We start from the raw sequence: 15100 nt of genomic DNA on the forward strand, positions 1-15100 counted from the left end.
TGGGAGCAGACAGTGTCCCAGGCTGCATCCTACATGAACTCCGAGAAGAACTAAACACAAACATAAAACTACTGTTCAATCCCAGCCTTACTACAGGATATGTAGCCAAGGAGTGGCGTACAGCAAAAGTGATCCCTCTCCACAAAGGTGGTGCCTCAACGGATCCTGGAAACTATTGCCCTGTACACCTGACTAGCTTGGTCTGCAAAGCTATGGAAAGGATCATCATAGACCTCATAAATAAAGTTATTGGGGACCTACAGACATTGGATCCTACCCAGTTCGGCTTTGTTGAGGGCACATCCTGCCTCTTAAACTTGGTTGATGTCTTTGAAACAGTCACCAAGGCCAGTGACGAGGGGAAGGTGTTCAACACAGCCTACCTGGACCTCGCAAAAGCCTTCGATACAACACCCCACTCAGGCATTATAGAGACGCTCACCAGCATAACTATAAACCCCTATGTCACTAGATGGATTGCAAATTGGCTCATGGACAGAGCACACATGGTCAGAATTGCTGGAGCCATGTCACACTCCAAACCGGTTACAAGTGGCGTCCCACAGAGTGCAGTCCTGGGACCTCTCTTGTTTGGTATATATTTCTTGGAGGTACAGGCCAACACAGAAGGACTGTGGCTGAGCAGGTTCACAGATGACTGCAAACTGTGTGCCATAATCAACTCACCAGCCAACAGAAGCATCCTACAAAAGGGCCTCATAGAAACAGACAGCTGGTGCCAGAGCCATGGCCTCAAGCTAAATGCCAAAACCTGTATAGTCATCCCCTTTGGCAAAAACTAAGTGCCCACAACTTAACACATAGGTGGTAAGCCATTAAGTACTGTACACATGATTAGGGACCTGGGAACCCGAGTTGATAGCAAACTGTCATTTGACAACCACATGGTTGTAGTGGTTACACAGACAGTTTATATAGGCCACCTAATCATGAAGGGATTCACAGCTAGATCACAGGAGGTCATCGTGCCTCTTTAGTCATCCCTCATCAGGCCCATAATTGAGTACAATGCCCCTTTTGTGGTGTACCTTACCAGACACCTGACCTGCAGCAACTGGAAAGTCCACAAAAGTACCTCACGAAGGGGATCAAAGGGCTCAAACAGATGCCTGACATATAGAACCATGTCCAACCTGGAATTAATGGACATGCTGCACCTAAGGAAATCCAAATCCCATGGAGGTATGTGCTCATGACACTTGCACCTCAGCACTTACATAAATAGGACATGCTGGAGGGACAGATTCATAACCCAGAGGCTCCCTTCACTCTGGAATAAAATCACAGTCCAGGTTAGGCAGAGTCCCTTAATGACTCTCTGCAAGAGGAATGTTGCTGAGTGGATGGGAGATTGTAGGTTTACCCCGGGTATCACTTCTGTGTCACTGTTACACAGAGGCTGAGTATACTAACCTGGAAAAAGGCCATATCAAAATTCATTTAACATGGGTGTCAAAAGACAAACACAGTCTGGCTAGGCTTATAACTGCCCTAGGGCAGATAGCCTAGTGTGAACCTATGAACCTATTACATGATGTATCCTCAACTGATACACAGATGTAGGAAACCCAGTGTCAGTGATATCCCTGCAGTACTTCACTATACCAGTAGCCATTCTTACTGAGCCACACACATCCCTGTGAAGAATGCTGTTTGGCATATAGCAGTCTCACGTACATGCCAACACACTAGCAATATGTTAATCCACGACTGGAAATGTATACAGTGGCCTACAATGCATTCTGCACATGACACACATGACCACCACATGGGTATCATACAGATGGATACCTGTTGTCCAAGCCATGCTCTATTACTGCAACGCAATGGTAACTTTGTCATCAGCATGTACTTAACATAGTATTCCAGTAGTACCATGTAGGTGGCGGCACCCATCATGTAGAATGGGTAATGGTGTGTACATATGGACAAGTGTTTTCTTATCTATCCTGTGATATTCACATTTTCAAAGGTATTGTGCAGTCCCTTGGTGTATCACCTAAGCAAGAAGGTGTCTTTATGCATATCAGCAACAGTTGCCATACACCTACACTGGATGTCCATTACTCACAGACTTTGCTGTGTTATAACATGTGTGACATATACTCCAGACATGAACCCTCACCCACATTAATATATCACAGCTTTCATGGGTGTGTGTCATCCAGTTGGCCTAGGACACAGATCAGTGCAGTAGCCTGCATTGTCAACAACATACATGTATGGCGTACAGTCTGGGAATCTGCAGGACATGCTGGCACAGGTAACAACTGTATTCACATGAGGCAGGCTTCACACATAGGAACTATTTAAGGTCACAGGTACATATCTCTATGTGGCACACACATACCTGATGTGTGCATTGAAATTACTGTTATAATTATATGTCATACCATAATAAAAGCAACACCCACCACACATTGACAAACTGTGTGACAAAAGTACACATGGCATTTGTAGGATTCAAACCCCTGCCTAACTATGCTATGACACTTGAGAGAGATGCATTAGCAGAGCACGCTACTTGCATTAGTGGGTGGTTTCCCTTCTCCTGCTATACTTATAGGGTGCTGACATCATCAGTCTTTACAAAGAGGAATGTACCTCATGTAGTGTGTTATTCCAGTTGCCAAAAGGTCCATTTCTTTCAAAGAGAATTGCACACACCCTGCCCCCCACAAACACACACACATACTGAGCATTTGCAGGATTCAACCCCCTACCTAACTATGTTATGACACTTGAGAGAGACGCATTAGCAGAGTGCGCTATTCAAATTACTGGGTGGCTGTTCTTCTCCTGCAGTATTTATAGGGTGCTGATATCATTATTTAGAAAGAGGTATGTACATCTATTACTATCCCTCAGTATGGGGGATAGAATATATATGCATTAACAGACACCTATTTCAGGGTCACATATGCACATCAGCACTGCCAGCTTATGTTTTATACCATGCTTCGTGACCACAGGACTTGTAACACACAACACAACCAGGGGGTGTATCCATATACATCACAGATACACACACCTCTCGGTTGTTACCACTGCACTAAGCATGACAGGCCATACATATACAACTAGCATTGTGCAAAACTGACTTTTGGTTTGGTGTGTAGTTCAGACCACCCCTCCCATATCCAGGAACCACACTTGGCTTCCCTGGGAACAGTGTAGGATATGAAGGTGTTCACATACACCATTACAGTGGTTAACTTCAGGTACAGGAATATTGAGTGGGGGAACTACTCAGGCTTCAACATCACCCTACAGCCAGTACAATTTGTGAATCCATGTGCTATGGCAGAACCAGTCACCACAGCCACAAGGGGGAATACATACTGGACCTGACCATGAGCAACATGGGGACTCTATGTTCCACACCAGAGGTAGACCACCATTGTTAATATCTGACCATAACCAACTTTCCCTGGACGTCCATATCCCATCCCCACCCCCAGGCAAGGAAATCACTGCAAACAAAGTATTTCTCAAAAGCAGACTTTGCACTTGTGAAGACTGGGGTGGAATACTTCAAAGGCCCCATGCTGGAGGATTATACAGCCCAATCTGCAGAATCCTTTACAAATGCATTCTATGAGCATCCGGAAGGTTTGCATTGATCATGCTATCCCAAATAAAACCAAGACTCCTCCACAGCAGGAGACCTGTCTGGTTTACACCAGCCATATATAAGCTGTACAACAGAAGGAGGGAGCTAATACATTACAGAGCAATATCCCACAGAGGGAGGACATCTCTGAACAGTATTGGCAAGACACTTCAATCCCTCACAATCATCACTTGCAAGTTTTGACAGTGAAATTGTCCAGACACTGCAGATAAGGCTCCCCTCAGTCTGGAATTGAATCCCAATTAATGTTAGACATAGCCCCTCGCCAACCCTCTTCCAGCAAACTCCAGCCACATGGATGTGACATTGCAAATTCAACCCCTGGGATCTCCACTGTGTCCCTGCTTGATGGAGGCACAGCACACTAGCCTTAAACGGTGCCTTCTGTGACCTACTTTACAGAGGCACAGTAGGCTACTGTACTGGGGAGGCAGACGCCAAATACACTCTGGCTAGGCTTATGTATTCCCTAGGGAAAACAGCCTAGTATTGACCTCTACACCCATATGTTTATGTTTCGGATGCACAGTATTTGTTGCTGATAAACTGTTTGCAGTTCTTTATTGCCATAGCTTTCCCTGTTTCTATGAACAACTTGTGTATCTGTGGAAGATGTTTGAATATGAGAGGGTTCCACTATATTACTTATGTCTCTGTTGTCATTTAACTGTGTGCACTGGGCAGATTGCTGTATTGTGGTAGGTTCCTGGCTTAACACATACAAATGCCAGATATGTGTGGCCAACTGCTATACTGAGACATGGCCTAAGTGTGTGAGCATGTGCAGTTCAGGCTTTCCATGGTTTGTTGCCTGACATATGTCTCATTTATCAAAGTGTGTGAGCATGCCCAGTGTGACCTTTCCATATGTTGAGATCTAAGGTCCACCACATTTGTGGTTGTGTGTGAACTTGAACAATATTTGACATTTATAGTTGTGTGTTGGAAGTCATGCTGTGTTCTTACTGCCCAACTGCTTTGTGTCTGAACCCAACAGGGATTATGCTGTGCCTGCAGGGTTTCCATGGGATAGTTTGCATACACTTGTCAACATTCTTTCATACTGACCAAACACTGTAATATTGTATAGTGTACTGGTTCAGTCCTTTCACGGTGGTGGACAGTATCCTGGGTTTCAGTCCTATCACTGCTTTAAATATTCATACTGAGCACACCAGACTGGTTAAGGGCCAGTCGTGCAAATATAACCATGTTGCATTTTGTTCAGCTATGGCCTACTTAAACCAGGCTTGTCCAACATTAGTAGTGTATTCCGCAACTGGAGTGGACATTGAGAAACACTAGGCTATGTGCCCTAGGCCATTTCTAATCCTAGTCAGAGAGTGTGTTTGTTCACCAACACACATTTTAACTGGAGTTTGCCATGACATTTTTCACGGTTAGTATACTGTGCCTCTGTCTAACCGTGACATAAAAGTGATACCCAGGGTAAACCTACAATCTCCCATCCACTCATCAAAATTCCTCTTGAAGAGAGTCAATGAGGGACTCTCTGGCTAACCTGGACTGGGAGTTTACTCAAGAGTGGAGGGAGCTTCTGGGTTATGGATCAATCACTACAGCATGTCCTATTTATGTCAGTGATGAGGTTCAGGTCTCTCATGTGCATAGCTCAATGGCATTCAGATTTTACAAGGTGCAGCATGTGCATTGATTCCAGCTTGGACATGGCTTTATACATCAGGCACAGATTGCCTCTGGGCAGGCAGTATGCCACTGTGTGGAGCTGCAGTTTGTTTAATCAGGCAACACATGGCATCTGTTACAGCCCTTTGATCCTCCTGGTGAGGTACTTTTGGGTCTTTCCAGTTGCTGGAGGTGTCTGCTAAGGTACATCCCACAAGGGCCATTGTACTCAGTTGTGAGCCTGATGAAGGATGACTGAAGAGGCACGATGACCTCCCCTGATCTAGATGTGAATACCTTCATGATTAGGTGGGTATATGAAATGTTTCTCTAACCACTACGACCACATGGTTGTCAAATGCAAGATTTCTATCAACTTGTGTCCCCAGGTCTCTTATTACTTCTAAAGTACTTAATGGGTTAACACCTATGTGGTAATTGGTGGGCACTTACTGTTTTTCCAAAGGGGATGATTATACACTTTTCTGCATTTAGCTTGATGACATGGCTCTGGCACCGGTTGTCTGTTTCTATGAGGCCCTTTTGTAGGATGCTTGTGTCAGCTGGAGGGTCAGATATGGCACCCAGTTTGTAGTCATCTGCAAACTTGTTCAGACACAGTCCTTCCATGTTGGCCTGTACCTCTGAGAAATATATACCACACATGGGAGGTCCCAGGACTGAGCCTTGTGGGATGTCAGTTGTAGCTGGTTTGGAGTCTGACATGGCTGCAGCATTTCTGACCATGTCAGTTCTGTCCTTGAGCTGGTTTGCAACCCATCTACTGACAGAGGGGTTTATATTTAAGCTGGTAAGCTTATCTATAATGAACAAGTGGGGTATTGTATGGAAGGCTTTTGCAAGGTCCAGATAGGCTGTGTGGACCACCTTCCCCTCATCAATGGCCTTGGTGACTGTTTCAAATGACTCAACCAGGTTTAAGGGGCAGGATCTGCCCTTAAGAAAGCCACACTGGGTAGGGTCCAGTGTCTGTAGGTCCCCAATATCTTTATTTCTGAGGTCCATGATGATCCTTTCCATAGCTTTGCAGACCAAGCTAGTCAGGATTCTGGGGTGATAGTTCGCAGTATCCATTCAGTCACCATCTTTGTGGAGAGGGACCACTGCTGCTGTACACTGCTCTTTGGGTACATATCCTGTGGTAAGGCTGAGATTGAGCAGTAGTTTTATTTGGTGTTCAATTCTTCTTGGAGTTCATGTTGGACACAGCCCAGGACACCATCTGGTCCCATTGATGCTGTGTGTTTTGCTTTGGAGATGCTGGCTGTTACCTGAGCATCTGCAATGTCAGGGGGACAACACTCTGATGGGATAGATATTTGGCTTTTTGGTGTGGGGGGGGGATTTTGCACTGAACCTGTCAGGTTGGATGTTGGCAATGTGTGTGGATTTGGTGCATTGTTTGTCATTTTGGACTAATTCTGAGCATATCTGTAAATTCCCACCCAGGTTCCTACCATCAGTTAAGAAAGCCTTGTGATTATCCTTAGTGTCCTGTGCAATTTTTATCTTGTAGCTGGCCATAGAGGATTTTATGTGTGGCCATAGTTTTTTGTCATAATACCGATCAGAGATGACTTCCCTTTTTGGGTTTTGCTCTATCATGTAGTAGCTTCCTCCTTCTCTTGCATGGTTTAGTAATGGCTGGGGTCCACCAGGCCAGATGCCTGTGTTTGGAGGATTGGGTCTTGGTTTTATTTGGGATTGCATAATCCATGCATTCCTGAAGGTGTTCATAGAATGCATTTATAAAGGGTTCTCAGGTCTGGGCCATATTTTCCACAGGCACAAGGGCTTTAATGGATTCCACCTCAGTTTGGAGGAGTGCAAAATTTGCCTTACACATATTTTTCACTGTGGTTTTCTGGCCAGGGACTGGGGTCGGGATGTGAATATCCAGTGAGATTACTCTATGGTCTGATCTTACCAGTAAGGGATACACTTCTTGCCTTGGGCATAGAGTCCCCATGTTGGTGATTATCACATCCAGTATGCTTACCCTTCTTGTGGGAGTGGTAAGTTGTTCCATAGCATTTTGGTTTATGAATTCTAGGAACCTTTGCCCTAGGGTGTTGGAGCTAGAATAATGCTCCCAGTCTATGTTTGGGTAGTTGCAGTCGCCCAATATAATGTTGTTTGAAGAGACCTTCATATTTTCATGTGTTCTCAAGTAGGCCAAGTGTGGTTCCTGGATTTAGGAGGGTGGTCTGTAGCAGGCTACAAACTGGGAGGCAGTTTTAGCCACTGTTACTTGCCTATGGATAGTCCGTGCTGCTTCTTGCTGTGGCACCAACCTGGGGGTGTGGTTATCCTTGATAATTATTGATAGTCACCCTCCTTTTGTAGTTTGTTCCATGTTTTGGGGCTGTAAAGCATGGTATGAGGTGTAACCTGGTAGTGTTAGGGTGCTCTTGTGAGCCTTGAACCAGGTTTCTGTTACTGCACAGATATCAACATTCTCCATGCTGAGGAGAGTTTGGACTGCATGCATCTTACAGTTTAGACTTCTGGCATTGGGTAGCATTACTTCTAGTTTCTTATCCCTTGTGATACCTATGGAGGTGGGTTTGTGTTTTGAGCCTTACCTATTCAAGGCACTATGGGGGTGACAACAGGCTTTGCCAGTATCCAAAAGGCCAGGGGTGATAGGTGCAAGCCATCCCTAGTGGGTGGAGCATCATGTCTTGCTCATCATGTCATCCCAGGCTGACAGGCATTGGATCCCCTTTGACTAACAGCAATACTTAAGCCAATTGTTGTAATTGATCATCTTGTCTTCATATTGTGGCATCATGCTTGGTGAGGGTAGTATGTTAGTCAGGGTCATCAAGTTTGCATATACTACATGGTGTTACATTGCTTAACACATGGCAATTATGCCTCAGGTGGTGCTGCAGGGCTGCCTATGTTGGATGCACATACTACACTCCCTGTACATGTTTGAAAGCAGGTTGTGTCAACTTAGGCATCCCTTTTACTATATGTGTGAGTCAGAGAGAGGTATAATTTCCAGGGTTCCTACTGAGCCAGTGTATGTGCTATGCGTTGCCTCTTTGCCAAGGCCAAGGCATACTGGGCACGCTTCCTTCTGCCTACTGGGGCAGGCTCAGGTTGTTCCTCCTCCAAGTCACGCTCTGCCTGTGATGGCCTTGGCAATGGTGGGGGGCTGTTTGGCCCGGGCCTATGCTGGTCCTGCTGCAGCTGTTTTCACAGAATCATATTATGTAGCATAGCACATACCATGACAATTTTGGTACATGTAGTTGATGAGTACTGCAAGGCTCCACCAGACGTGTCCAGGCACCGGAACCGTGACTTGAGCAGCCCAAACACATGCTCTATTACATTACGTGTTTGTGCATGTGCCTCATTACGGCGTTCCTGTTCAGGTGTGTGTACGTTTCTGATGGGTGTCATCAGCCATGGCTCCAGTGCATAGCCAGCATCCCCCAGTAGGTGACCATGTGGGATGTCCCCACTGGTAAATGTCTGGTACAGCTGTGTCAGATGCCAGATATGGGAATCATGGTAGCTTCCAGGGCAACCAGCACACACATTCAGTATTATGCCCTGGGCATCACACATGACCTGGCAGTTGATGGAGAGGAAGCCCTTGTGGTTGTAGTAGACCCTACCCCACTCACCGGCTGGTGCTTTGATGCATATGTGCGTGCAGTCTATTGCACCCACTACCTCAGGGTATTCCACTATTTGCTGGAAGAGATGCATATTGCTGGCCAATACCTCATGGGAATTGGGGAAATATACATGATCACCGACATGTGCTGACATGGCATCCAGGAACTGGTGCAGTACCCTGGATGCTGATGCCTGTGATATCCCCATCATATCACCAGTTGGTCTCTGGAATGTACCTGTTGCTAGTATTCTTAGGCCAACACATACCTTGGTTTCCACTGGGATGGGTTCCCCTCTGTTGATTCTGTGTGTGAGGCGTGGCCTGCACAGCTCAACAATTTGCTGTAGGATGTCTCTGTCCACTCTATAGCGCTCCACTATCTCCAGCTCATGTAACCCCTGGTAGGTGACCCTGGGCCTGTACACTCTTCTCCGTCTCCTCACTGTGGGTTGTCTGGCAGCATTTGCATTGTCACCACCCACAACATGTTGCATATGTCACCTTATAACAGCTATGGCAGCCCCTAGCATTTTTTGTCTGAGTGAGGCTTTTTCAGTTTTCACTTGTAATAGCTTACTCCAGTGTTGCAGTGTCTCTTGAGAGAAACATACTGCACTGTTGTTTGCAGAGTTTTAAGTGCTGGGCTGGGCTACTGTTCTGCCTGTGTAATTGCCTGCTTCTGATTGTTTTCACCTGTTACCTCTGCTAGTATTCCCTGGTAGCTTCCTACAATTTCTTCTGCTTCTTTTTTCCTTTCTGTTTCCTCAGGGGGGGCGACGTGCAAACAAGCGCAAACACGCTCACAGCAGCTAACACACGCACACATGCTTAGACGAACAAAAACTTGCTTATTAGGGTTTAAACGCACGTACACCAGCACAAATGAGCTAACAGGTCTTTAAACAAGCTTCTACATGCTTACTCCAGCTGAAACGCGCGCACTCGAACTTACACGCGCGCACCCTATCTTACTCGGGCCTCCAAGCGCGCACACGCGCGCATGCATGGCCAGCAAGAAATTTTGGTGTTATCCACAGTGTACACCTTCCATTTCTTGGTTTTTCCATGTCTACTTCTTGACACACCTCTTTCCATGATGTGTGACTGACAGCTTTCACATGCCACTCTGCTCCATTGAGCTGCATTTCTTTCATACATACCCCCCTGTGATGTCACCTATCTCTTACTCTGTTACTCCCCCTTATCCTACTCCTACACTCCAGGGATTGTGCTCATTTGCTATATAAATGTGTGATTCACTATCCTAACACTCATTTACGTAGGATTGCCTACTAATGCTTAGTTGCATGTCTTACACTGAGCTTCCCCCCTTAGCAACCCCTAGTCGGTGGCCATGTTGTTTTCAGCCTGCTATTCCCTTACATTGTAAATTAATGGTTTGCATAAAACCCACGTTTGTGGGTTTTAAATTTTTATTTTTATGTTTTTTTTACAGCACAGCCCGTTTGCGTGGCGGTGCGCTACGTTTAAACATTTTTATTTTAATTTTCCATGGGGTTACGTTGCCAGTGGCCACATATTTGGCCATTGGCATGCTTCCTGGAACATATGCAACCTTTATTTGCAGCTGACAAGGCTCCATTGTGCTATTTGCAGAACGGTACTCAGTTGTCAACTGAGTACATTTCTGCAGATAACACGGCTCTTACACGGACAGGTTTGTGCTTCCTGGATCGCAAAATTACCTCATTTGCATGCCTTTCAGCTGCAAGTGAGGTAATTTGCATATCCAAGCCCTGTCCGTGTAAGAGCCATTTTAGGAGCTCTCTTACACGCCCCTACAGGCTGTTCGTGGATCACTCGTCGGACATGATGGCTGCATGGAGTCTTACACTACTCTTAGACTCTGTGCAAGCCATCATGAATCCTGCCCAATATCTAAAGCAAACATGTTTGTGTATGACTTACAGCTACAAGGGAATATCTCTGTAGAATTATTTATCTATCTAATGGTTACATGCCCCATCACTCCTGTTATATACGGTATACCTAAACTGCATAAATTCCCTACTGAACCTCCTATGAGACCAATTATATCAAGTAGGGGATGGATTACCGAACCATTATCTATATATGTGCAGAACACTTTAAAACAGTATGTACAATTATTCTCTAGTTACATTAAATACACTAATGATTTTTTGAAGAAACTTTATGAATGGTATAAATATAGAAAGACTAGTGACACATATTTATTGATTACCTTGGATATAAACTCACTATTTACAGTAATACCTAATGAGCATGGTATAGATGCAGTATGTGAATTCCTGTGTGCAAAGACAAGAATGAATGGAAACCGCATAGAAACTGTATGCAGTATGATAGAAATGGTTTTAACAAATAATGTTTTCCTGTTTAATGGTAATCCATACTTGCAAGTTTCAGGTGTGGCCATGAGGACTCCCATGGCCTATACCTATGCTAATATTGTTTTGAATCAATGGGAAGAAAAATATATTTATGGTGAAAGGAATTTGTATAAGCAATATGTTTAATTTTATTAGCATTTTGTAGACAGTTGTTTCTTGGTATGGGGTGGAGATGTTGAAAATTTATTAGAATTTGTCGAATATTTAAATAATAGTACAACATTTTTAGAATTTAAGATGAGTTATTCTAAAGAAAAAATAAGTCATTGGAATGTACTATTGTACAGAGAAGGGAAAAAATTGGAAACAACAGCATATAGAAAGGATGTGCACAGTGCAAGTTAATAGGTACACTCATGCCAAGAGCATGCATTCCAAGCATGTGTTCTGTGGAATAGTGAAAAGTCAATTATTAAGAACAAGTAGATTAAGCACAAACATGGGAAAATGTAAGGAACAAAGGAAAATCTTAGCTGAGGAATTTAACTCATTAACTCCCAGTGGGTGTAATCACATATGCTTCAAGACAAATATCCTGGTACCCTTGTATGTAGCATGGTTTTGGAATTATTAATGCAAATATGAACAATCAATATTTGACGCCTAGAGGAGCAGTAGGAGTTAACTGCATAAGATGCCTGGAGGAGCACTCGGCTGTAATGAGTTAAGGAAAGGGGATATAATGAGGCTCTAGCATATAATAATATATGTGAAATATTGGAAGAAAGGGATAAAATAGCACCCCCTGTATTTAGTGACATCCCACAAATACATATAGGTAATGAAGAGAGTAAAAATCAGCTAAGATATATTACATCCCAAAACAATTTAAGTAAGGAAATAGAGAATGTTACACACAAAAATTGGTGTATTTTGGTATCTATGCCAGAACTGAGATCCATTGCAGGTGAGAAGCCAAGATTTGCACACAGGAATAGAGTGAATCTAAAGAGAGATTTATGTTATAAAGACTTTAGTTTGAATAAGAAAGAAGTGGTAATTAGAAATAAAAATGGCACTATGCCATGCTATAATTGTAGTTGTTGTAAAGATATATGTAGTGAACTAGAATATAAACATCCTATAAGTAAGGAAATTTATAAGATATACTGTTATGCAACCTGTAATACTGAATTGATAGTATACTTGGCTACCTGCACGGCATGTGCAGGATTTTATGTAGGTAAGTTCTCTAGGCATTTGAAAGACCATATAATTGAGCACAAATCAGAAGTTAGAAGAATGGTGATGACTAATGCACTAGACAAGCATTTTAAGGAAAAGGGACCAACACACAAATTTAAGTTTAAAGTACTGCAGGTATTATATGTAAACATGAGAGGTGGGGACATTGTTAATAAGTTGGATGTAACTGAATACTGATGGATAACTATGTTAAAAGCAGACAAATATCTGGGTCTGAGTAATATGGTTAGTTTAAAACCTATATTAGTAGCTAAACAAAAGGAATATAAATGAATGTCTTACATAAACTTTTGAAGAAATGTCATTAGCAAATGTAATAAAATGTTGATGAAAATATTTTATATAATGGTATGTCTTTAAAGTTTTACTAATGTTAGTTAATTGATTTACATTAACTTTCTATTGGTTGTTTGTGTCACATGCTCTTAGTAAAATGCCTATTTATACTGTGAATAAGATGGTATCAACGTATTGATGAAGGATGTTACCCAAAAGCTTTGTCCTGTGATTGTTGAATAAATAGTGTTACTTTACTGTTTTTGCTTTATTTGAAACAAAAGGAGATACTGTCAGCCCAGCTATCTGGAATTTCGTAAATAATTATATGTCATTTGTAAAATCAACATGATGTATATAAGATGGTTGTGTTACAAATGTATTAGAACTGTATGTCATGTGTATATCAAACTGCTTAAAGGTATTTGCAAAGTGCACTTTGAAACATAACCACAGTGTGCCCTGATGGAAGACAACAGAAATGTAGATACACTATTGTAACTGTTTAAATGTATATATTTTAATAGTGGAAACTGGAGCAGAAGAGGTTAACTTCAGTCTAGCAAACTTCAGAAAAATAGCCAAAATTAAATTACTTTATGGCAGCAATGAGACACAATGTCTAAAACTAAGGGACTTTCTGTATTGTCTTGGAAGTATTTTATTGTTTTATGACTTCCAGAATCTATCAAAGATGTGAGGAAAAGCCCTTATCTATGTATTTTCACAGGTAGATGCTAAATGCTACCAGCTGCCATCAATGGTTGTTTTGGGGCCTGGGAACTAGGAGTCAGAAGAGAAGCAATGATGTCATTCGTTATTCATAGGTTCATAGGTACATACTAGGCTATCAGCCCAAGGGCCTAAGTAAGCATAGCCAACAAGGTTCCCTGACTTACACCACCCAAGAAAGTTATTTTCCTGTGCCCCAGTCCAGCAGAGCCACAGAAGTGATCCTCAGGGTGTATTTCCTATTTCCCATCAACTCATCAAGATTTTTCTGAAGAGTGCTAATGAGGAACTTTGCTTGACATAGGTGGTAGCTTGTTCCAGAGTATGAGAAGTTTCTGGGACAGGAATCTATCCCTCCAGCATGTTCTGTTTATTGTGGTGACAAGGTTTAGGTCCCCAGAGCATGTAGCTCGGAGGTATTGGGATTTCTTTAGGTGTAGCATGCCCAATGGCTCTGGGTTTGACATAGCTTTATATGCTAGGCAGAGATCACCTTGGAGTAGGCGATATGCTATGGAGTAAAGCTGGAGTTTTTTGAGACAGTCAGTGTAGGGCATCTGTTTGAGGCCAGTAATCCTCTTTGTGAGGTACTTATGTGGCCTTTCCAGCTGCTGCACATGTCTTGTGAGGTACATTCCAAAAGGGGCTTGTACTCTATAATGGGTCTAATGAGTGTCGATGAGAGGGGGAAAATTACCTCTTTTTTCCTGGATGAGAACCCTTTTGTGATGAGGTGTGCCACATAGAAGGATTTTCTGACTACTGTGGTGATGTGATTATCAAAGGAGAGACTAGTGTCCACCTGGGTCTCAAGGTCTCTTATCACACATTCGGCATTAAGTAGACTGCTGCCTATGTGGTAGTTCATGGGTACTGAGTTTTTACCAAAGGGGATGACAATGCACTTTTTGGCATTGAGCTTGAGGCCATGGCTCTGACACCAGGCATCTGTCTCAGTGAGGCCCTTCGGTAGGATGTCCACATCATTTGGGGAATCGACTATAGCTCCTAGTTTGAGTCATCTGCGAACTTCATTAGCCAAAGGCCTTCTGTGTTAGCCTGTACTTCAGGGAAGTAGATACCAAACAGGAGAGGTCCCAGGACTGAACCCTGTGGTACGCCACTTGTCACTGGTTTGAAGTCAGATTTGGAATCTGGAACTTTTACAGTGTGGGTTCTGTCAGTGAGCCAGTTGGCAACCCATCTTGTGATGTAGGGATTTATACCTAGTTTAGTGAGTTTAGCTATAATTCCAGAATGAGGGATGGTGTTGAAAGCCTTGGCGAAGTCAAGATAGGCAGTGTGAACCACCTTATCCTCATCTACGGCTTTGGTGACTGCCTCAAAGAAGTCAAGCAGGTTCAGGAGGCATGATCTGCCTTTCACAAACCCGAACTGGGTGGGGTCCACAGATTGGAGGCAACCAATGTCTTTGTCTATGACTTCCATGATGATACATTCCATGGCCTTACAGACCAGTCCCATCAGGCTAATAGGGTGATAGTTCCTGGGATCAGTGGTGGCTCCCCC

This window comes from Protopterus annectens, chromosome 10.part0, assembly GCF_019279795.1.
Source record: "Protopterus annectens isolate FY-2018-M chromosome 10.part0, PAN1.0, whole genome shotgun sequence".
Taxonomy (NCBI): Eukaryota; Metazoa; Chordata; order Ceratodontiformes; family Protopteridae; genus Protopterus; species Protopterus annectens.